The sequence below is a fragment of the Arachis ipaensis genome, chromosome B6, assembly GCF_059453495.1.
Source record: "Arachis ipaensis isolate K30076 ecotype BB chromosome B6, ASM5945349v1, whole genome shotgun sequence".
NCBI classification, from domain to species: Eukaryota; Viridiplantae; Streptophyta; class Magnoliopsida; order Fabales; family Fabaceae; genus Arachis; species Arachis ipaensis.
Genome location: NC_142441.1, coordinates 93,273,482 through 93,297,662, shown reverse-complemented (window position 1 = coordinate 93,297,662; position 24,181 = coordinate 93,273,482).

Below are 24,181 nucleotides of genomic sequence, written 5' to 3'. Positions count from 1 at the left end.
ACGAACCATACTTGTTCAAAAAATGTTCGGATGGCATACTCAGAAGATGCATATCAGAGGAAGAAGGAAGGGAAGTCTTATGGGACTGCCATGGCTCCACTTATGGAGGACATTTTGCAAGAGAAAGAACAGCAGCTAAGGTGTTGTAGTGTGGTTTTTATTGGCCCACTATCTTCAAAGATGCAAAGGAACTAGTGAAGCACTGCCATGAATGTCAGAAAGCGGGGAACCTGCCAAGAAGAAATGAAATGCCACAACAATTCATTCTGGAACTTGAATTGTTTGATGTATGGAGGATAGATTTCATGGGACCCTTTCCCACCTCATACTCAAATAATTACATTCTTGTGGCAGTAGACTATGTCTCCAAATGGGTTGAAGCAATAGCAACTCCAACCAATGATAATAAGGTAGTCATGAACTTCCTCAGAAAACACATTTTTTGCCGTTTTGGGGTTCCAAGAGCAATTATCAGTGATGGAGGAAGCCACTTCTGCAACAAACCATTGGAGGCATTGCTTCTAAAATATGGAGTCAAACACAAGGTAGCCACACCATACCATCCACAGACAAGTGGGCAAGCCGAAATATCTAATAGAGAACTCAAAAGAATCCTGGAAAAGACTGTGGGAACCTCAAGGAAGGACTGGTCGATTAAGCTAGATGATGCTCTTTGGGCATATAGGACAGCTTTCAAAACACCAATTGGAATGTCTCCTTACCAACTAGTGTATGGAAAAGCTTGCCATTTGCCACTGGAGTTGGAGTACAAGGCATTCTGGGCCTTGAAAATCTTGAACTTGGACAGCAAAGCTGCTGGAGAAAGAAGGATGTTGCAAATTCAAGAGTTGGAAGAATTCAGAGCTGAAGCTTATGAGAATGCCAAAATTTACAAAGAAAGAGCAAAGAAGAAGCATGACAGCAACATAGCCCCAAGGAAATTTGAAGAAGGACAAAAAGTATTACTCTACAATTCTAGGCTGAAGCTATTTCCAGGGAAGCTAAAATCAAGGTGGTCTGGACCATTCCTTGTCACCAAGGTCTCCCAATATGGACAAGTAGAAATCATGGAAGAAAAGTCACAACGAACCTTCACTGTGAATGGTCAAAGACTCAAACATTACTTGGGAGATGTGGAGGAGAAGGACAAGGTTAAATATCACCTCAATTGAGGAAGACAACCGTCAAGCTAGTGACGTTAAAGAAGCGCTTGTTGGGAGGCAACCCAACCTGAGGTAATACCCCTTTGCTGTTTCTTTTATTTGTTTCAATAAAAAGGGTGAAGTAGTTTCTGTGCATTGAAAAGAATTAAGTTTGGTGTTTCACGCCAAACAATGAATTCGTGGATCAATAATTCAAAGGGGAATGTGTGACTCTAAGTTTGGTGTTCCACCATAAAGATCAACTGAACACAACAACCTTTGAATTATATGAAAGGAACAACCATTCTAAGCAATCACAGAAATGCTTAAAATCCTTAGCAGCAACTTCATTCCAAGGAGAACTCAAGGATTCAAAGAACAGAGAAGTAAGTAGGAGACTAAGTTTGGTGTTCACACACCAACTTAAGACTCAGACACTTACCCATACATAGTTGAGCTAACCACTCAAGTGCTTGAGAAGCAAGCAACTTCATCACTCTTTGCAGGAAAGGAAACAAGGATCTTAAAGCATGAAGCAACAACTAGGAGAAGAAGGAGAAATCAAATTGTTTCCTGGCAACAAAGAGAAAACAAGGAATTTCACAAGGTGGTGTTGTTCCTTGACAATTCTTTAAAAAGGGCAAACAAAAGCATGCTTGTTCTGGTTTAAACTGTAATTGTTGAATCTTTCTGGAATGTGAAGTTTCTAGTATGTTTGTCTGTTTATTGCTTTGAATAAAGTGAATGCCTAGATGTTTGGATATAACTTCACCTTCTTAAACAAATTCTTGCCATGCTTGTTCTGTTTCCAAAAATAAAAGAAAAGTTTGAACAAAAGTAACTTGGCTAATTAGTGACAAATCAAGTAGAATTAAGTGGTGGTATGCATGCTTGATTGTTTAGTCAGATCACTGGAAATAGAGTGTAGAATTATCATTTTTTGTGTAGAAATTGAAAACTGTCTATGGATCTTGATGAATAAATGTCTTTGGCCATGAAAAAGAAAGAAAAAGAAGAAGAAAAAGCCACTGAAAAAGGGCAACCAAAAAGCAAAAAAAAAAAAATTGAGAAAATAAGCTAGGCACCAATGGTTTGAACTTCTGAGACAAATGCCTGTGGTGTTTATGTATTAAGGATATGCTTGGATGAATAGGTTCTAAGGAGTGTTTCAACACTTGGTAACTTGGGTTAACTAACCCGGGATTATCAACCAAAAGTCCATTATCAAGAGCAACCTAAATACAAAACATTTAGTCACACAAAGAGGTGCTGGGCACCAATGTCTCAAGAAGAAATGTGAACTAAAATGCCTGTAGTGGATATGTGTAGTGCACTGATAAGAAAAAGAAAATGCCAAAGGCTTGTGCAACACATGACACTAAGCAAACAAGGAGCAAAGGGGCTCTAAGAAAAAGAAAAGAAAAACAAAGAAGAGAAAAGTGCCAAGGACATAAGAATAACAAGAGGCCATAGCAGTGTTTGATGGATGCAATGAAAAAGTGATAATCTTACCTGATAAGAATGAAAAAGTGATGCTGTAACTTTCTGCATAAAACCCTTCTGATGAACTTCAAATGCTTGCTAATATAGCCAATGTAATTGCTTTTTGTTTCATACTTTCTTCTCAAATAACTCAGGACTTGCTTAGGGACAAGCAAGTATTAAGTTTGGTGTTGTGATGCCAAGGCATCTTAGGCTAGTTTCACTAGCATTTTTTTGTTAGTTTTAGTTGTTTTATGCATTTTCTTGAGCTTAAAGTAACCAAGAATGGTTAAATGAATAACAAAGCAATGAACCATCCAAACAGTATGATTTTGATGCAAATTTCATGAGTTTTTAGTTATATTACTTGAATGCTATGAATGGAAGATTTCTCATGAAATTTTGCAAGACTTTGATGCAATTGTTTGGATGATTTCAGGGAAGAAGAGGCTAGGCAAGGAAGCAACAAAATCAATAAAGGAAGCTTGAATATCACATGTGGAGTTTAAGTTCCAGTTTAAGCCTAAACTGGAGCTTAAACGCCAGAATCATGAAGACTAAGAAATGCTGGAACTGGCGTTTAACCTCCAGTTTAACCTTAAACTGGAAGTTAAACGCCAGAATGAGAATTTCACCAAGGGAACATTTCCACGTTTAAGCTCCAGTTTAACCTTAAACTGGAGCTTAAACGTGTTCGACACAATTTCTCACCAGGAAGCATTTCCACGTTTAACCTCCAGTTTAACCTTAAACTGGAGGTTAAACGCCAGAAGTAAGAAAGGCACCAGGAGCATTCCACGTTTAAGCTCCAGTTTAACCTTAAACTGGAGCTTAAACGTGTTCGACTATTTCTCTCCTCCAGGGTTGCTTTCTCATTTCCACGTTTAAGCTTCAGTTTAACCTTAAACTGAAGCTTAAACGTGTTCGACTATTTCTCTCCTCCAGGGTTGCTTTCTCATTTCCACGTTTAAGCTTCAGTTTAACCTTAAACTGAAGCTTAAACATGTTCGACTATTTCTCTCCTCCAGGGTTGCTTTCTCATTTCCACGTTTAAGCTTCAGTTTAACCTTAAACTGAAGCTTAAACGTGTTCGACCCAATTGCTCCTCCAGGGTTGCTTTCTTCATTTCCACGTTTAAGCTTCAGTTTAACCTTAAACTGAAGCTTAAACGTGTTCGACATTTCACACTCCTGGGTTGCTTTCTTCCATTTCCACGTTTAAGTTTCAGTTTAACCTTAAACTGAAACTTAAACTTCAACTTAAACGCCACTTTTTGAAAGGGGTTTCTGGGCCAAATATATTGAAGTTTAAGTTAGCATTTGAGCACAAACATTAACTTAAACGTATTATGGTATGAAACCCAATTGAATATCATGGTTTATGGGATTGGGCCTGAAGGATTGATGAGTCTGGAGCTTCAATTTGTTGAGTCTTGTGTCATTACTTGTTTATCACTAAGTTTGCTCAATGAATGTTACAGAATTGGATCACAGCCTCATCAGGATTATGGACCATAATCCCAAAGCAAAAGGAAATCAGGGAAAGGCCTCAAAGCCCAAGAAACACAACAGAAGCTCAATTTAGAAAGTGTATAAATAGGATAGAATTTAAGTTAGTTAGAGGATTTTTACACACGGAGAACTTTGGATCATTTTCCTTTAGTTTTGTAATTGAATTCAGAGCTATGACTCACTAAACCCCTTTCATTGGGTTAGGGAGCTCTATTGTAATTCAATGAATCAATAATAGTTTTATCTTCTTCTTCAATCTTTTCTCTCGAATTTTGTTAGAAAGCTTCTCGATCTAATTCCATTGGGTAGTTGTCTTGGGAAAGAAACTACCCATAATTGGAATCCTTCGGAACCTTGGGAAAGGAATGGAGGATTCATGCTAGAGAAGCTTTCTCACAGTGAATTGGATTGGGGTTTGGATGGATATTGTGACATGTAATCCTACCAAATTTTGGTTCATGAAACTGTGTGGTATAATCAGTGATCGAGCATCATCTCTTCTTATGAACATTTAAACCAAGGGATTGGGAATTTGTTTGTTTTTAGAGAGAATTGGTGAGCCAAGGGATTGGGATCCAATCATATAAGATTGCCAAGCAAAATTCAATGAATGCATTGGTTGAGGAAGGGATAAAAGTTGTTTTGATTCGGAGATCTCAATATCTCCTAACACCCAATGAACTCCCCATTTCTGATTTACCACTTTCTCTTTACATTCTGCAATTAAATTCATGCAATCACCCCCATCCCTTTTAATTTCAGCAATTCAGCTTCTCGCTCTTTAATTCATGCAATTTTACATTCCACAATTCTCATCTAAATCTTGATTCCGCTCAACTAGAACATATTTCTAATCCGAATTGCTCACTCAACCAATCCTTGTGGGATTCGACCTCACTCTATTGTGAGTTTTTACTTGACGATAACCGGTGCACTTGCCGGAAGGAATTTTGCCGATCGTGCAATTTCCTAAATCGTAGCATATCAAGTTTATGCACATCACTTGGGATCATGGATTATGTTCTGACATTCGTCATCCCGGGAGGCTGAATATCTGTTTAAAGCTGCGCAGAAGCTTTACATGCCTAGTTTGAGACCCCGGAGGCTATTGGCATTCCAAGCACTGGTGGAGATTTTTGGACGAATTTAAACACAAGCCACCATAACAGGATACTCTTCCAATGTCCAACTTAAGGACTTTAACTAAAAGTGCTAGGTGGGAGACAACCCACCATGGTATGGTCGCTTCTTTTTTTCATATTATTTCTTGTTAATTGCTTTCATTTTTCCTTTTTCATTTTTATTTATTAAACCTGGAATCATGCATAAGCATCCATGATAGTCATTGCATTCTGCACTTTTCATGCATAAAAAAAAAAAGTGGTTGCACGACACGACCGCACGCCCCATGCGATCGCGTCATATCGCGAAAAACACCACCCATGCGACCACATGACCCACGCAGCCGCGTGATATATATATCGGCGTAAGGATCCAACGAACAGAAAGTTGGGCTGGAATCGTGCGGCCCTTGTGCGTTTCGCACAAATTGGCTCACGCGATCGCATGCCCCATGCGATCACGTCACTACCCAATACCAACCACACGCGACCGCGTGAGCGACGCGATCGCGTCGCATGGATTGCACATCGCCCCAAAAGGAGACAGAGATTTGCGCTGAAACGGCGCTGGAGTCGTGCGTTTAGCACAAATTCCAGCGACGCGATCGCGCACTCCACGCGATCGCGTCACTCACATTCTCGTCCCAACCACGCGACCGCGTTCCCCACGCGACCGCATGGATTCGAAAATATAACCCCCCAGCCCGCGAACCCTATCAGTCGCGCAGCCCTCCCCTTTCACCCCCAACCCTCTTCTCCTTCTCTCTTCTTCTTCTTCCCAGCCACCGCCGGCCAGCCGCCACACCACCACCCCAACGCCGCCGCCACCCCGTACGCCGCCGCCCTAACCCCCTCCCCTCCCTTCTTCTCCCTTCCTCCTCTCCCCTCCCCTCTCCGCCACTATCTCCGCGACCACCGCCCCCCACCGCCGGCAACCCAGCCTCCCACCCCTCCGCCACCCACCCGCAAGCCCCCCTCCCTTCCTCTATCACTAACCCGAATCCTCGCCGCCACTGCCCCCTCCGCTGCCACCACCGCGTCGCCGTGCACCACCACCGCGCCGGACGCTGCCGCAGCCACCTTCTTCCCTGTTCCACCCCTTCCGCTTACCAGGTTCCGTAACACGCAACCATTTTTTTATCTGTTCATAAATTTTCTGTATTTTTTTATTCCGTTTATGCTCATAATTAGGATAGTTAGACTTGCATGTTATAGTGGATTTCTAGGTTGTTAGGTAGCTTAAGCTGTGGTTAGTGGATCTAGGTCTGTTTACTTGCATTGTTCTTACTTCTGTTTTACCCTATGTGCAAATATGTTGCTGCTATAATCATGTTTCATATGCTACTTTCTTGTATGTTGCTACTGTTTACATTGAGTTTTTATGTTTATTTTATATCTATGTACATGCAGCTTGATTTTTTTAATTCATATGAACTGATTAAATTGCTGTTTATTTTTCGGGACAATCTAATTTTAGTCGGAATGCTGCCCAATTTTTTTAAAATTTGTTTTCATTCATGTTTTGGTTTCGCATTTCTAAAATCTGTTTCCCTCTGCTTTACCCAAATCACTACATGAATGCTATGGCAGACTTTCTCATCCTTTTTGATTTCCTGGTTCATAAACTGCTTGTTCAAATTATGAGTACTTCTATTCTTACCTGTGAATCCTTGTTATATGGAATTTTTCTATGCCACTTACCTTCCTAACTCACTGATTTTAATTTACTAATTTCTTTTTCCAATCCTAACCATACTAACCCTTTTGATCTCTTTTCTGATTATTTTCACTTTCCTCTAACTTTCTAACCATGGCATATTGCTTATTTTCTTTCCATTTAACATTCATTCAATCATATTTCACTTACTCATTTTCCTTATTTTATTTCTCCTTTGCCGCTTGGATTTCCTTTATTTAATTGCCTATTTGCTTTCCGATTTTATCCAATTCCTTGTTTTCTATTTTTCAAGATGTCTGCTTCACAGAGGAAAGGTAAAGGCAAGCGCAAGAGAGGAGATTCCTCCCAGTCCATCATTTCTCTAATGCACGATACATCATGGCGGGAGAAGAATTTCACACAGCAGGAGAAAGCTAACCAACTGCTTCCTACAAATGATCCTATAAAATTTGCAAACCGGTACTGTGAACTGAAGTACCCGGCTTTTGCAAACTCCAGAAATTTATTCCTGGAACGTACCTTGAAGATTCCAGAGGCCCTCCAGCAATACACTACTGAGCAAATCAAGCAAAGGGGCTGGTACTTTCTGGAGAGACAACTGATAGAGGTGAATGCATCTTGGGTCCGGGAATTCTATTGCAACTACTACCTTACTACCCTAGATGCAGTGAACCTGAGAGGAAAGCTAATTCTGGTCACTGAGGAGGCCATAGAGACCATTCTCCAGCTCCCCGCCAAGTCCGATCAGCCAGATGGTTTTGCACAGGCTGAGGAGGACATGGGCCAGATGTAGTTTGACTGGGATGCTGTGAAGGCAAGGATAGCTCTCGACCCTGCTATTCCTTGGGAGATGGGTCAGAACACCACTATGCCTAGAGGGATCAAGAGAGTGTACTTAAATGATGAGGCTCGGCTTTGGCATCAGATCTTGAGTAACTTTATGATGCCGAGTACTCACGAGACGGAGATCCCGGCTACCATGATCACCCTCCTTTGGTGTGTGCTGGAGGGTAAGGACATTTATCTGCCTCGTTTTATCCGGCATTATATGGCCAGGGCCCACGTCCGAGGCACCCTCCCCTTTCCTTACCTGGTTACACGGCTAGGCCGTCAGGCTGATGTGCCTTGGGAGGATGCCGATGAGAGACCACCAGCAGCGGACTGCAGGAAGATCATCCCGCACAGTAGGAACTTCCTTGCTTTGGGCTACAGACCACCACCTGTCACTGCTACAGATGAGACAGCCCCTCCGTCTGCTGGACCCTCTTCATCCACAGCTGCCCCAGCTGCCCCTGCTGCCACCACTACACCTTCACCCGCCTCTGAGCCGGTCTATCGCCTCGTGCACCGTCTATTCCGCCAGCTTGATCAGATGGAGCGCCGTAACAGGCGCCGGTATGAGAGATTAGAGCGCCGCAGCAGGTGACGCTATTCCCATCTGAAGCTGATGATCAGACAGGGCGCCGACATCCCCTCCGAGCCTGACACCCCTTTAGAGCCATCAGAGGATGAGCACGAGGAGGAGGATGAGCACGAGGAGGAGCCTTATTCCCAGGCGGAGATTCATCAGCAGGCAGCCACAGAGCAGGCTGCCCCGCATCAGGAGGTTATGCACCCAATAGAGGCTACAAATCCGGAGATTTCGCTCCAGTCCGTCCCACCTCCACAGCAGCCAGACCCTCAGCCCACCACCGCCACGGAGACCCCAGCTACCATCCCTACCGTTGATGACACTCCTTCACACCAGGCTTGATTGAGCATCGAGGACAATGTTTCATTTTAAGTGTGAGGAGGTCGCCATCTCTGGCGTTTATTTTGGTGAACTACTACATACTTTTTTCTTTTATTTTGGATATTTTTCTGTATTTTTCTCTTTTTCTTTTATTGTTATTTTCTGAGTACTTATACATTGCTACTTGTGTATTTTAGTCTATTTTCTGCATTTTGCATCTTTAGTTCATACTTCAGCCATTTAGTTTATTTTAGTTAATTAGTTTAGTTGGCAATTCTGATTTATTAGTGGATTAATTAGTATAGTTTACCCTTTTTAGCATAAGATAGTATAGTTTAAATAGAAAAATATAGAAAGGAAGTAAACTAGAAACTTTAACAGAATCAAAATAACCCACACCTTGTATATATAGCATTACATGTTAGTTGACAACATTTCATCAAGGAGGAACATTAAAACTTTAAAAGCTACCCTAAATAATTTTTTCAAGAGAATAATGGGAATTTTTAACTAAACCTGCATACAATATATGAATGATATATGATGCTTGAGTTAGAGAACACACAGCCTGTGAGTCTTGAGCTTAAATTATATGGTTGCATTCAAACCATAATTTCATTTCTGTGTGTCACATTTCTTTTTATTCTGATGTTCTTTACTTTGCTTTAATCTATATGTCCAATTATAGAATATAGAATAGATACATACCAAGAGAATGATTGAGGCCATCATTTGATTTTAGCTCACTCACCCCAAATTAGCCTACCTTTTACATTACCCTTGTTAGCCCCCTTGAGCCTTTCAAAACCCCTTTATTCTATTTAGCCAAATTACTAGCCTTAAGCAGAAAAACAAAATAAAATCCCAAGTGAATCCGTGGTTAGCTTAAGATAGAAAATTATAAATAGAGTTGAATGCAGGAAACCTTTTGGGAACATGGATAATAGAAACAAAAAGGTAGAAAAGTAAAAAGGAATAAAATAAAATTTGGGAAACATGCTCATGAGAAAATCTAAATGATTCAATTATCATGTGCATTAAAAAAAATATTTAATTTTCAGCATCCAAATAAAAGGGGATACAAAAAAAAAATTTCCCCAATGAAAACAATGCACATAGAATAAAAATAAAAAGTAAAACATGAGCATGTAACAATAAGTGGGAAATATGGGAAAATAGGTAAAGAGATTTTATTTTACTAAATATGTATGTTAGGTGAGATCTTAGTCTAATTAAGGATTCGCTTATTAGCTCACTTGACCATATACATAAATCCTTACCTTTACCTTGGCCCCATTACAACCTTAATTAAGACCTCATGACTTTTTGGTATGACTATATTCTATAATTGTTGATTGGTTAGATGAAAAAAAAAGCTGTAGAAATTAAGAATAAAAAGAAAAATAGAGTGAATAAACCCAATAAACACTGAGTGACTAGAGAGTTAAACACAAAATCCAGTGAGGGTTCAATAACTCATCAACATATATCCGTGCTTAAAATTTACTAATTGTTTTGCAAGTTTGTACAATGTTTTCTTTCCCACCTCATTTGCTAAGGTACTTTATTATTTAAGGGTTGGCTATATATATATATATATATATATATATATATATATATATATATATATATATATATATATATACACAACTCCTTGAGAATGTGAATTAACTTAGCTACATGTAAGCTTTATATATGAGTGGATGAATTAGAATTGCATGACTCATTAGGTAGATGCATTTAGCATAGGTTGCATTTCATAACATTCCATCACTTTAACCTTAATTATTTACCTTGGATTTAGCATGAGGACATGCTAGTGTTTAAGTGTGGGGAGGTTGATAAACCCATATTTCATGAGATCTTTTGTGCTTAATTAAAGTGATTTATTCAACTCTTTACCTACTTATTCACATTAATTGCATGGTTTTACTTTCCCTTCCTTATTATGTCATAATGAAAAACATGTTTTCTAAGCTTTAAAAATTAATTATTTTAATTACCTTTATTTCCATTCGATGCCGTGATTAGTGTGTTGAGTAGTTTTAGATTTTCTAAGGCAGAATGGCTTAAAGGATGAAAAAGGAAACATACTAAAATGGAAGGAGAAAGCAAAACGGAGCTTTAAAGAAACTGGTATCCACGCGATCGCATGGATGACGCGATCGCGTGCCAAGCACGAATCAGCAGCGACGCGGCCGCATGACTGACGCGACCGCGCGCCTTAAGCAGAACGCACATGACACGGTCGCATGACTAACGCGACCGCGTGGCAAGGAAAAGCTCCAATTGACGCGACCGCGTGACCCACGCGGATGCGTGACAGAGGCCACGCACCAGAAATTGCAGAAAATGCTCATAACGAGTTCTGAGGCCCTTTTTGGCCCAAACCCAAGTCCAGAAGGCATAGACCAGAGGTTATGAAGTGAGGGAATGCATCCATTCAGGGGTCTGGCATTTTTTCACCTTTCAATGAATTAGATTTAGTTGAGAGGGAGATCTCCTCCCTCTCGCTTTTAGGATTTAGGATTTCTTCTTGTTTTAAGAGTAACTCTGGATCCAGGTTTAATTTTATATTACTTCTCTTTATTTATTCCAACATTTGAATTGATTATTATTATTTATGAATTATTCCATGTTACAGATTTCTATTTGAATTAATGATAATTGAGGTATTTTCAGTTTATGATTGTTCTCTTTGACTTAAGTTACCATTGTTTCCCATCTAAGGATATTTTTACTATTATTCCAGTAACTTTACTTTTTCCCCTTTTGGTTCTGGTTAAGAATTTAGTAACTCAACAGTTATTAAACTCAATGCAATTGATAATTGTGATCTTGCTAATTGAGCTGAACTTAAATAATCCCAACCTTTTCTGAGGAAATAATTAGGATTCAAAGGTCAACTTAATTAGTCCCTTGACTTTCCCTTACCCCGGTAAAGGTCGACCAAGTGGAGTTTAGATTCAACTTTCATTATTGTTGAGAGAGATAACTAAGTTGGACCTCTAATTTCTCTACCTTGCTAAAAGTCACTTTACAGTTATTATTTATTCTTAATTGCCATTTAATTCACTCGTCATGCAGATTACTTGCTTCTCACCTTCTAAACACCGATTATAACCTTTATAGCCAATAATAAGAACATACTTCCTCGCAGTTCCTTGAGAAGACGACCCGAGGTTTGAATACTCGGTTAACAATTTTTAAAGGGGTTTGTTACTTGTGACACCCAACACGTTTGTACGAAGGGATTTTTGCCGGTTTAGAAACTATATCTACAACGCAACCGTTTCTATGAATTTCTTTACTGGTAGAAATCACAACGTCACTGGATCCAGTCGGGTCCTCTCACAATTGTGGCTTGAGTTAGAGCAGTCTTCAGCTTATCACATGCTTGTTTGTAATCTTCACTGAACTCGAACTCAATGTCCTTCTGCAGTAATCTGGATAAGGGAAGTGCCACCTTACTAAAGTCCTTAATAAATCTCCTGTAGAAACCTGCATGGCCAAGGAACGAACGGACTTCCCTCACAGAAGAGGGGTAAGGTAAACTAGAAATAACATTCACCTTTGCTGGGTCTACAGAAATGCCATTATTAGATACCACATGTCCCAATACAATCCCTTGCTTTACCATAAAGTGGTATTTTTCGAAATTCAATACAAGGTTTGTATTAATACATCTATCTAATACTCTAGATAATCAATCTAAGCAAAGGTTAAAAGAATCACTATAAATGCTAAAATCATCCATAAAAACTTCCATACAGTCCTCAATAAGATCAAAGAAATGACTCATCATGCACCTTTGGAAAGTAGCTGGTGCATTACACAAGCCAAAGGGCATTCTCTTATAAGAGTAAGTCCCAAAAGGACATGTAAGAGTAGTCTTTTCCTGATCCTCAGGAGCTATATGAATTTGGAAATAACCTGTGTAACCATCTAGAAAGCAATAATGTGATTTACCTGACAGGCGATCCAGCATTTGATCAATGAATGGAAGTGGATAGTGATCCTTACGGGTAGCTTGGTTGTGACACCTGTAATCAATGCAGACTCTCCAAGCATTCTGAACTCTAGTTGCTATGAGCTCTCCATGCTCATTCTTCACGGTAGTGACTCCGGACTTCTTGGGCACAACTTGTATTGGGCTTACCCATTCACTGTCTGAAATGGGATATATGATACCTGCTTCCAATAGTCTGGTCACTTCCTTTTTGACAACTTCCAAGATGGTGGGATTCAATCGTCTTTGTGGTTGACGGACAGGTCTTGCTCCATCTTCCAAAAATATTCTGTGCTCGCATACTTGAGGGTTGATTCCCACTATGTCTGCCAAACTCCACCCATTGCCTTCTTATGCTTCCTCAGTACATCAAGTAACTGCTCTTCTTGTTGAGAAGTCAGTTCCCTTGCAATAATAACCGGAAGCTTCTGCTCATCCTCAAGGTAAGCATATTTGAGATGTGGAGGGAGAGGTTTCAATTCTAACTTTTGATCATGGGCAGGCTTTGGATTATCTGGGGCTTGCGAAAATGGCGAAGTGTCCTCATTGTCAGTTAAGAGGGTCCCCACACTTGGACCTTGTCCAGTCTACCTCTCTTCAAACTCTTCTTTTTGAACTTCAGCCACACTCTCATCTATGACATCACACTGGAAGATAGAACAATCTTCTGGGGGGTTGTCAATGACTCCATTCAGATTGAAGATCACTATGCGGCCATCTATTTCAAAGGAGTATGTTCCTGAAAAAGCATCCAATTTGAATTTTGATGTCTTCAGGAATGGTCTTCCAAGTAGGATTGATGATGGCTTATCTAAATCATTATGGGGCATCTCCAAGATATAAAAATCAGTGGGAAATGTGAGCCCTTTAATGTTCACCAAAACATCTTCAGCAACTCCAGCCACTGTAATAATGCTTTTATCTGCTAACACAAAATGAGCTGCCGACCTTTTTAAGGGAGGGAGCCTTAAAACATCATATATAGACAAAGGCATTATACTAACACATGCTCCTAAATCACACATGCAATCATAAATTACTACACCACCAATAGTACAACTAATTATGCAAGGACCTGGATCACTACATTTTTCAGGTAATCCTCCCATTAAAGCAGATATAGAACTACCTAAAGAAATAGTTTCTAATTCATTAATTTTTTCTTTATGGATACATAAGTCTTTTACAAACTTTGCATATTTAGGTACCTGCTGAATAACATCAAAAAGGGGAACAGTTACCTCAACCTTTTTGAATATTTCTACCATTTTAGGATCAGGTTCCAGCTGCTTCCTGGGCTTCCTTGCAAGTTGTGGAAATGGAATGGGGGTAGTGTTTTCTGCGGTGCTTGTGCCCTTTGGTGCTTCTTCCTGTGGTTGAGCTATCTCTTCTTCAGCCATGTCCTGTATATCCTCTTCCTCTTCGACATCTTCGATTTCCACCACCTCTTCAGCTGAGGCGTATTCTGGTGAGCTTGGTTCCTCCTGATTCCTCTCCTGCAGTGTGGTTCCGGACCTCAGGGTGATGGCATTAATACCTCCCTTCGGATTGGGTAATGGTTGAGAGGGGATTCTAGTGGTGCTTGAAGGTTGGTTACTGGAATTTTGTGCTGAACCAAGTTATGTCAATAAAGCTTGTAGAGTAGAGGTGAAACCATTCAGATTGGCGTTAATATTGTTCACGATGGTATTTTCCATGGCCAGTTGTCTTTTCTCAAAAGCTTGTAATAAATCTTCATTAGAAGATACAAAAGAATAAGTAAATTAAGAGGTTTGCTGCTGATTGTTCGGTGGTCCTTGGTTTTGCCTCAGGTGAGGTGCTCGGTAAGGTTGATTTTGCTGCCTGTTGTTGTTATTATTCCACCTCTGATTTCCCTGATTATCTCTGCCTCCCCTATTATTGTTGTCCCTCCAATTCTGGTTTGAATTGTCCTGCCATCCATGGTTATTATTTCCACTTTGATTGTACCCTTGGTTGGAGCAGTCATAGAAGTTGTGAGTGGATGCCACCATGTTGTCTTCTTGTTCGAGCTGCGGACATTCATCAGTGTAATGGCTGTAATCAGCACAAATTCCGCAAATTCTTTGTGGAACTAGTTGTTGGTTTTGCTGCGGTTGAGTTTGCTGAGCTTGTTGACTCAACTGCATTTGCTTCAGCAGGTTGGTCATCTCACAGATGCTTCGATTTAGAGCAGCAGTCTCTATGCCAGAAGATACTTCTACAATGGCTTTTGAACGACCTTGCTTCTGTCTGTGGTTCTGAGTAGATTCAGCTAAATCACTGATCAATTGCCAAGCTTCATCAATGGTCTTGTACTTCTTCATAGACCCATTACTAGCACTTTCCAATGTGGTCTTATCTTGGGGCCTCATACCTTGTGTGATATAGCTGAGTAGCACGATCTTGTTAATCATGTGGTGGCGGCATGCTTCCAGAAGATTATTGAAGCGCTCCCAATATTCAAAGAGAGTCTCATTGTCATCCTGAACAATTGTAGAGATATCCTTCCTCAGTTTATCAGTAACTTCAGATGGAAAGAATTTCTCCAGAAACTACTTTCTGAGTGTATCCCAGTTGGATACATTTGCTAGAGGTTGAGTGTAGTACCACTCTCTTGCTTTTCCCTCAAGAGAGAACGGAAAAGCTTTCAGCAGAATTGAAGTTTCATCAGTGCCATCACGCCTGACAGTAGAACAGGCTGCCTGGAAATCTCTCAAGTGCCTGATAGGCTCTTGAGCAGGTAGGCCATGAAACTTGGGCATCAAATTTAGCAGTGCGGTCTTTATTTCAAAATCGGTAGCTACCGCTGGATGATGCGCTTGAAACGGTTGCATTGTAAAATCAGGAGCTCCTTCCTCCTGAATGGTAACTCTTCTAGCTGCCATGTTTTCTACGCATAAAACAACCGAATCAGTAGAACGGGGGCTGGTTTCTTCCTCAAATTCACTTTCAGATCCTCCTTCAGAGTGGGCTAACCTACGCTGTTCTCGCCTTATTCGTGAAATTGTTCTTTCAATTTCAGGATCGAATATTAGCAAGCGCGGATCAGGAAGTGAACGCGTCATTTGACGGAAGAAACATGCAACTCATAGTAGCAAAATTAAATAAAATGCAAATAAATAAATTCTAATTAATAAAATTAGCACTCTATTGCAACTCCCCGGCAACGGCGCTAAAAATTGATGGGAAGCAGAAGCTGGTGAATTAAAAATTTATTAAAATGGTTACGTTGCGAGTATAGTTCTTAACTCACCGAAAATCTGCCTATCAATTTAGAAATATGTCACAGAGAATTTAAATTAAAATTACTGGGAGTTTTAAGTCCCAAGTCGTCTCCCAACGAGTTGCAGAAAAGTGTGCTGTTTTATTAATCAGATGTTCCAAGAAGTTGAGCTAAGTAAATTGGAATTTAAATTGAGGAATTTTAAATAATATAAATAAAAGCCTTGACTGGGAATTGATTAGTTAGAATCTCTATCATTGATGGAGTGATTTTTAAGATTGATTTATAATTAACGGTTACTCTGTTTGGTTATCCTTTACTAAGTAAGGGAAAGTCAAACAAGTTGGACTGCCAGATCTATTCACGAGTTACAACCCACTTAGTTCAAAGGGATTGGCGTTGGTGACAGGATAGTAATCCAACATTTAACCCAACTATACATTTCTCCTTCAATCCTTCCAACTCAAGAATTCCTTTTAATCAACTCCCTATCAAGTAATGAAACTACTCACGCATTGTAAATAAAGAATCCATGGCACATAAAAGGGAATTAAAAGAAGACATGATTATTGGAGTTGAAATTAAATTAAAGAGAAATAATCCTTGCATTAATAATCATAAAAGTATCTGAATGACAAAATTGAACATAACAAAGAACATGGAAGAATAAAACCAAGTTAAGAGAACAAACTAGAGTGATGAAGTCTTGATGAGGAAATAACTCTTCTCACTGTTCCAATGCTAAGATCAATTGAAAATTAAAATCCTAAAAACTAGAGAGAAAAACCTAAGAGAGTGGAAAACTAGATCTAAAACTACTGAATGAATGTGTGTGTTGTTTCTGCATATTCTCTGACTCTAGTCTGCTGTTCCGGGCCGAAAACTGGGCCGAAATAAGGTCCAAAATCGCCCCCATCGAATTCTGCAGATTATGCAGATCGCACATGTCACGCGATCGCGTCGTCCATGCGATCGTGTCGCTTGCGCTTTTTTCCTTTCCACGCGTTCACGTCGTCCACGCTACCACGTCGTTTGAGCTTTCCAATCCGTGCGGCCGCGCAAGCCATGCGACCGCGTCGCTGCGATTTGTGCTCCTTCGCGCGGTCGCGTGAGCCATGCGACCGCGTCACTTCTCGCTGGTTATCTCCTCAAATTCTTGTGTTGCTTCCATTTTTGCTAGCTTCCTTTCCAATCTCCATCTCATTCATGCCCTATAAGGCCTGAAACACTTGACACACAGATCACGGCATCGAATGGAATAAAGGAGAATTAAAAATAAATAATTAAAGTCTCTAGGAATCAATTTTCAAACATGTACTAAATTTAGGAAGGAAATCTAAATGCATGCTAAATTGATGAATAAGTGGGTAAGGATCATGACAAAACCACACAATTAAACACAATATAAACCATAAAATAGTGGTTTATCACTTCTCCTCCTCTAGGTGCATCCGTTAGTAGGAACACCTCTAGCTCCTTTGGGAGCTTGTAGCCATGGTATTTTTTCACTCTATGTCCATTCACCTTGAAAGTTGCTTCACTTTTAGGATCCAATAATTCTACTACTCCATAAGGCTTTATCTCCTTCACCTTGAAGGGTCCTTCCCATCTAGAATGGAGCTTGCCAGGCATGAATCTAAGCCTCGAGTTGTAGAGGAAAACCTCATCACCTTCTTAAAAATCCTTCTTCCGAATGTGATGATCATGAAATGCTTTAGTCTTTTCCTTGTAAATCCGGGCATTCTCATACGCTTCGCTCCTCAAACACTCGAGCTCCTCTAGCTGTAATTTCCTAGCCACTCCCGCCTTGGTTGGATCCATGTTGCACTGCTTTACTGCCCAATAAGCTTTATGCTCGATTTCCACCGGAAGGGACTCATCCCTAATGGAGTCTTGTAGGCCGTCCTATACGCCCACAGTGCATCTCCTAATCGGAGGCTCCAATCCTTCCTTTGTGGATTGACCCCTTTCTCCAAGATTCTCTTAATCTCCCGGTTGGACACTTCCGCTTGCCCGTTGGTCTGTGGGTGATAAGCAGTGGCAACCTTATGCAATACCCCATAGCGCTTGATCAGTGCCTCTACTTTCCTGATACAAAAGTGGGATCCTTGGTCACTCACCATTGCTCGTGGTGACCCATAACGGTATACAATATGATTTCTAATAAAGGAAACGACGATATTGGCATCGTCAAGGCGGGTAGGTATTGCTTCTACCCACTTTGACACATAGTCAACGGCTAGCAAAATATATAGATACCCACTTGAGTTGGAAAACGGTCCCATAAAGTCAATGACCCATACATCAAATATCTCACAGAACAACATAGGTTGCTGAGGCATCTCATCCCTTTAGGACGTGTTTCCTAACTTCTGACACTGATGGCAAGACACACAGAACCAGTTAGCATTCTTGAATAAGGTTGGCCACCAAAATCCACAATCCAACACCTTTTTAGCTATCCTTTGTGGGCCAAAGTTGCCACCACATTCGGATGAATGGCAAGCTTCAAGAATAGGTTGAATTTCAGATTCTGGCACACATCTTCGAATTACTTGGTCCACTCCCCTCTTCCACGAGTGAGAGTCATCCCAAATATAGTATTTGGAGTCACTCCTCAACTTGTCCCTTTGGTTTTTAGAAAAGTTGGGAGAGAGGATTTTTGCAACCAAGTAGTTCGCCATTGGGGCAAACCAAGGAAAGCTATCCGACACAGCATGCAAACTATCCAATGGGAATGAGTCATTGATCGAAAATGGGTCAAATTTTAAATTCTCAAGGCGGCTTAAATGATCCGCAACTAAGTTTTGAGACCCACTCCGGTCCCAAATCTCAATGTCGAATTCTTGCAAAAGCAAGATCCAACGTATGAGTCTAGGTTTTGACTTATTCTTTGTCAATAAGTACTTTAAAGCTGCATGATCTGTGTATACCACTATCTTGGATCCTAGAAAATAAGATCTGAATTTATCTAAAGCATGAACAATAGCTAGGAGTTCCTTTTCTGTAGTAGTATAGTTGGATTGTGCTGCATCCAGTGTTTTAGAAGGGTAAGCAATGACATAAGAGAGTTTACCATCGCACTGTGCAAGCGTGGCACCTACAGCATGGTTTGACGCATCGCACATTATCTCGAATGGCAGCGTCCAATTGGGGCCTCGCACAATCGGTGCTATGGTAAGAACTCTCCTTAGCTCTTCAAATGCTTTCACACATGCACTGTCAAACTCAAAGTCAACATCTTTTAGGAGTAGGTGCGACAATGGGAAAGCAATTTTGCTAAAATCTTTGATAAAGCGCCTGTAAAATCCTGCATGTCCCAAAAACGAGCGAATCTCCCTCACGGATGAGGGGTGAGGTAAAGTGGTGATAACATCGACCTTGGCCGGGTCTACAGAAATGCCTTCGTGAGAAACTACATGTCCCAACACTATGCCTTGTCTTACCATAAAGTGACATTTTTCAAAATTTAAGACAAGGTTAGTGTCAACACATCTAGCTAAGACCTTGGCTAAGTTCTCTAAGCAACAATCAAATGAAGTTCCATAAACACTGAAGTCATCCATAAAGACTTCCAGACAATTCTCCATTAGATCGGAAAAGACACTGGTCATACACCACTGAAAAGTAGCAGGTGCATTACATAGTCCAAATGGCATCCTTTTGTAGGCAAAGGTGCCAAAAGGCCAAGTAAATGTTGTCTTTTCCTGATCTTCAGGAGCAATGTGAATCTGGAAGTAACCAATGAATCCATCAAGAAAGCAATAATAGGATTTACCCGCCAAACGGTCCAACATCTGATCGATAAAGGGCAAAGGGTAATGGTCCTTCCTTGTGGCGGCATTCAATCTTCTATAATCGATGCACACTCGCCACGCATTTTGTACTCTCTTGGTGACCACTTCACCATCATTTTTTTTTAACTGCAGTGATGCCCGATTTCTTGGGAACAACCTGGACCGAGCTCACCCACTCACTGTTAGAAATTGCGGTTGCCTAACCGGCCTAGCTCCCTCTTGGAGAAATATACGATGCGTGCACTTGCGAGGGTCAATCCCACAATATCGGTTAGGCTCCAACCAATTGCCTTATTGTACTTTCTTAGAATATCTAGGAGCTTCCCTTCATCTTCACTAGAAAGCTCACTAGCAATAAAGACCAGAAACTTTTGGTTGTCCTCTAAGAAAGCATACTTCAAATAAGATGGAAGAGGCTTCAGTTCACTCTTTCCCTCAAGCTAAGGTTCCTTTTCATCAAGCTCACGGAGTTCACTTTCAATAATTTTCTCTTGTTCATCCTTTGGTCATCCGTCTCTTCAACAATAGGGTAGCATAACTTGTTGTGGTCTTCTTCTCGCACTTCCGCTACCACTTCATCGATTACATCACATCGGAGAATGGAATGCTCTTCGGGAGGATGCTTCATGGCTTCTTCTAAATTGAACTTGATAGTCTTGTCTCCAACCTCAAAGGAATATATGCCGGTGAAGGAATCTAACTTGAATTTAGAGGTCTTGAGGAAAGGTATACCAAGTAGAACGGAGGATGAGCTTCTATTTTCTGTTGGAGGCATTTCAAGGATGTAAAAGTCAACCAGAAAGACCAAGTCCTTGATTACCACAAGTACATCTTCTGCTATTCCCATCATAGTGATCACACTCTTATCGGCTAAGGCAAACTTCGCCGCCGACCTCTTTAATGGAGCTAAATTCAACCGCACAAAGATAGAAAGTGGCATGATGCTTACGCAAGCTCCTAGATCACACATACAGTCATAAAAAGTGTGCCCACTAAAACAACAAGACACCAAACAAGGTACAGGGTCACCACATTTCTTTGGAATAGGTTCCATCAAGGAAGAAATTGAACTACCCAATGATAATGTCTCCAACTCTCCTATCCTATCCTTGTGTATACACAAGTCTTTCAGAAATTTTGCATACTTCGGAATTTGTTGGATAGCATCAAGAAGTGGTATGGTTACCTCTACTTTCTTGAACATTTGAAGCATGTTCAAATCAAATTCCGGAGTCTTCTTTGCTTTCTTCACCAATGAAGGGAATGGGATAGGAATGGACTCATCCACTATAGCTTTCCTTTTGGGTTCCTTGAGGCTTACACCTTCTTCATCATGCCTTTTGTCTACCTTCTCTTCTTCATGTGGAGCTTCAACAACCACTTTTTCCTCACGAATGTCTTCTATGACCCTAGGAGGTATCTCCTCTAATGTAGTCCCCAACCGTAGAGTGATGGCGTTGAGACCGCCCTTGGGGTTTGGTTGGGGTTGGGAAGGAAGGGTAGAAGAGCTTGAGGGTTGGTTGGTGTTGTTGGAGGAGGACATGGACATCTTCAAAATCATGTCGGTGATATTGGCCAATTGAGCACTCATGGCCTCGAATTGAGCCTTATAGCCCTCGTCCCGTTTATCCACAGCGGCTCTAAGCTCATCAACTTGATTAGTGGAAGATGAAGAGGATTGGTTGGATTGTTGTCTATGGTGTGGTGCTTGGTATTTGGTGTAGTTGTTTTGGTTTTGGTTGTGGTGATTTTGGTTAGCTTGGTGGTTGTTGTTATTGTGGTGGTATTAAGATGAAGATTGGTTGTTGTTGTAATGAGAAGAAGAGTTTTTCCATCTTTGGTTTTGATTACTCCCTTGTGCATTATCCCTCCACCCTTATTTTTTATTACTACCATGAGAGTAATTGTTTTGGCCTTGAGAAGGATAGGGCAGATGGCTGTTATAATTCACATTGGCCACGACAAGGGCATGATCCTCTTGAATTTGATGGCATTGATCGGTGTAATGTGTGGTGCTAGAGCACAAACCACAAATTCTAGGAGGGCCTTCAAGTTGAGCAACTTGAGGTGGGGCTTGGATGGCTTGGATGGAGTAGTATTCCTTTTGATCTTTTTGTATTTGCGTGAGGATAGTGGTCATGTCCCCAAGCGCCTTGGTTAAGCTTGCTTCGGAAGGGGATGGTTCTACCACACCCTTGAGAGGATTACTTCTCACCCTTACATGTTGGGTAGCCTCGGCAACATCATTTATCAATTTCCAAGCTTCTCCCTCCGTCTTATTTTTTAAAAGGGAACTGCACTAGAAGCGGTGAGCAATCTTCTATCTTCCGCACAAAGGCCTCCGGTGAAGTAACTAATGAGCAAGTGAGTGTTCAATCCATGCTGTGGACAAGATTCCAATAGCCTCTTGAACCGAGTCCAATACTCATACAAACTCTCTTGGTCCTTTTGCATTATACCCGAAATCTCCTTCTGGATGTACTCGGTCTTCTCCAGTGGGAAGAATTTATCTAGAAACTCTCTTCTCAAGAAATCCCAATTGGTCACAATCTCATCCGGTTGTGAATAAAACCACATCTTTGCTTGCCCTTCAAGAGAGAAAGGGATGGCAAAAACCATAATAGCCAACTCATCGGCTCCATGCCTTCGAGCTGTAGAATAAGCAACTTAAAAATCTCTTAGGTGTCAGATGGGGTCTTGACCCAACAACCCATGATACTTAGGAAGTAGATTTATCAAGCTACTCTTCAACTCAAAGTTTGGATCAAGGTTCGGATACCTTGCTTGCAAAGGTTGAAGTATGATATCCGGAGCTCCTTGCTCATGCAAAGTGATCCGTCGTGGCTCCGCCATGTATGGCTCACCTGTAGGATGCAAAGATGTATTAGTAGTGCCAACAGAAGAATAGGAAGTAGCGGACTCCAAGTCACTCTCGGTGTTGTCTAGTGATTCGGTATGTTCCTCAAGAGAGATCGAAGTACTAGCCGTATAATCCAACCGCCGTCTAGCTTGCCGAGTGTGTAACAAGGTTCTTTCAATCTCAGGGTCAAACTCGGCTAAGCTAGAATTCGGTTGAGACCGAGTCATCAAACTTGGGAGTCATAGCACACATACAAAAGAAATCTAAAATATAGCTAAGTATTGAAAGAAGGTAAACTATCTACAATATTCACATATTCACATAACCAATATCAAGGCATATGTTGCAACCATTCCCCGGAAATGACGCCAAAAATTTGATCGCGCTCACGGATACCGTCGATAAGAAATTTCACAAGATTTTTTGCGTTGCAAGTATAGTCCTCAACCGACAAATGATCCACGAGTATCAAATTTAGAAGGAATTGGTTGTCACAAGTTCAACCCCAATAAAAGTAACCAAAGTATTCAAACCTCGGGTCGTCTCACAAAGAATGGGCAAACATGTGCTTCAACATTGGTTAGAAATCCAGGGTTGTAAGTCATGAGCAAGAATTTAAACTAGCAATCCTAACAAGCAAGTAATCTTGGAATGCAAGAAACTAATTCAAACAATTAAAGCAAAATGTAAATAATTCCAAACTAATAAAATAACATCCAATGTAATTCTATTCTAAACTAAACAAGTAACTATAACTAAGACAAAGCAATCAAGATTTTTGGGTTTTCAAATAAGAATGATAAAAGCAACTCTTGGCTAGACATGGGAATTAGGGTCACTATACTTGTCTAATAACCATATCTTGACAATTATGAGGAACCAAACTCATTAAGTCTACCTCTATACTTGAAGTATATTAAATGGTTTAGTCAACATCAACCCATAAGGTCTAACCTCACTACTAATTAACTTAGTAGTAGGCTAGTGTCAATGGCTATCAAATTGACCACTAAGGGTTCCCAAATCATCAAATCCATTAGACCCAATGACTCAAGTTTACCCAATTCTCTTAGCCTAGGCCAAGAGTAAAGAGAACTACTCCAGAATCAAGGGAAACATTTCATCAAACACATGGTAAGCATTAATAAAAGACATTCAAATTGCAATTAAATTGGAAATAACAAGTACCCACTAACAATTATCAATATATAATCACTCAAACAACACAATTAATCATGGAAATCATCAATGCAACAATAACAAATCAAGATCCACAAGATTCATGAAATGGGTATAAAATGACAAACAACAAGGAAACGTAAAACTAACACAAGATCTAAACAAAATTATACTAGAGAACTCAAATTAAACAATTAAAATTAGTAATTAACAAGATCCAATTCAGAATTCAACAAGGGAAGATCAAATTAAAGATAGATCTAGAGAGGAACAAGGGTTTCTCTCTCTAGAAGAACAAGAATAAAAAACTAGCTAAAAATTGTGTCTAAGTATAAAATGATTGATCCCCCCTATCCCTTAGCATCCTTGGGTCTTTTCCATGCAGAACCAGCTTGAATTTGGGCCTGATGAGCTTCAGAAATCGCCAGGCACGATTTCCTTTAATGA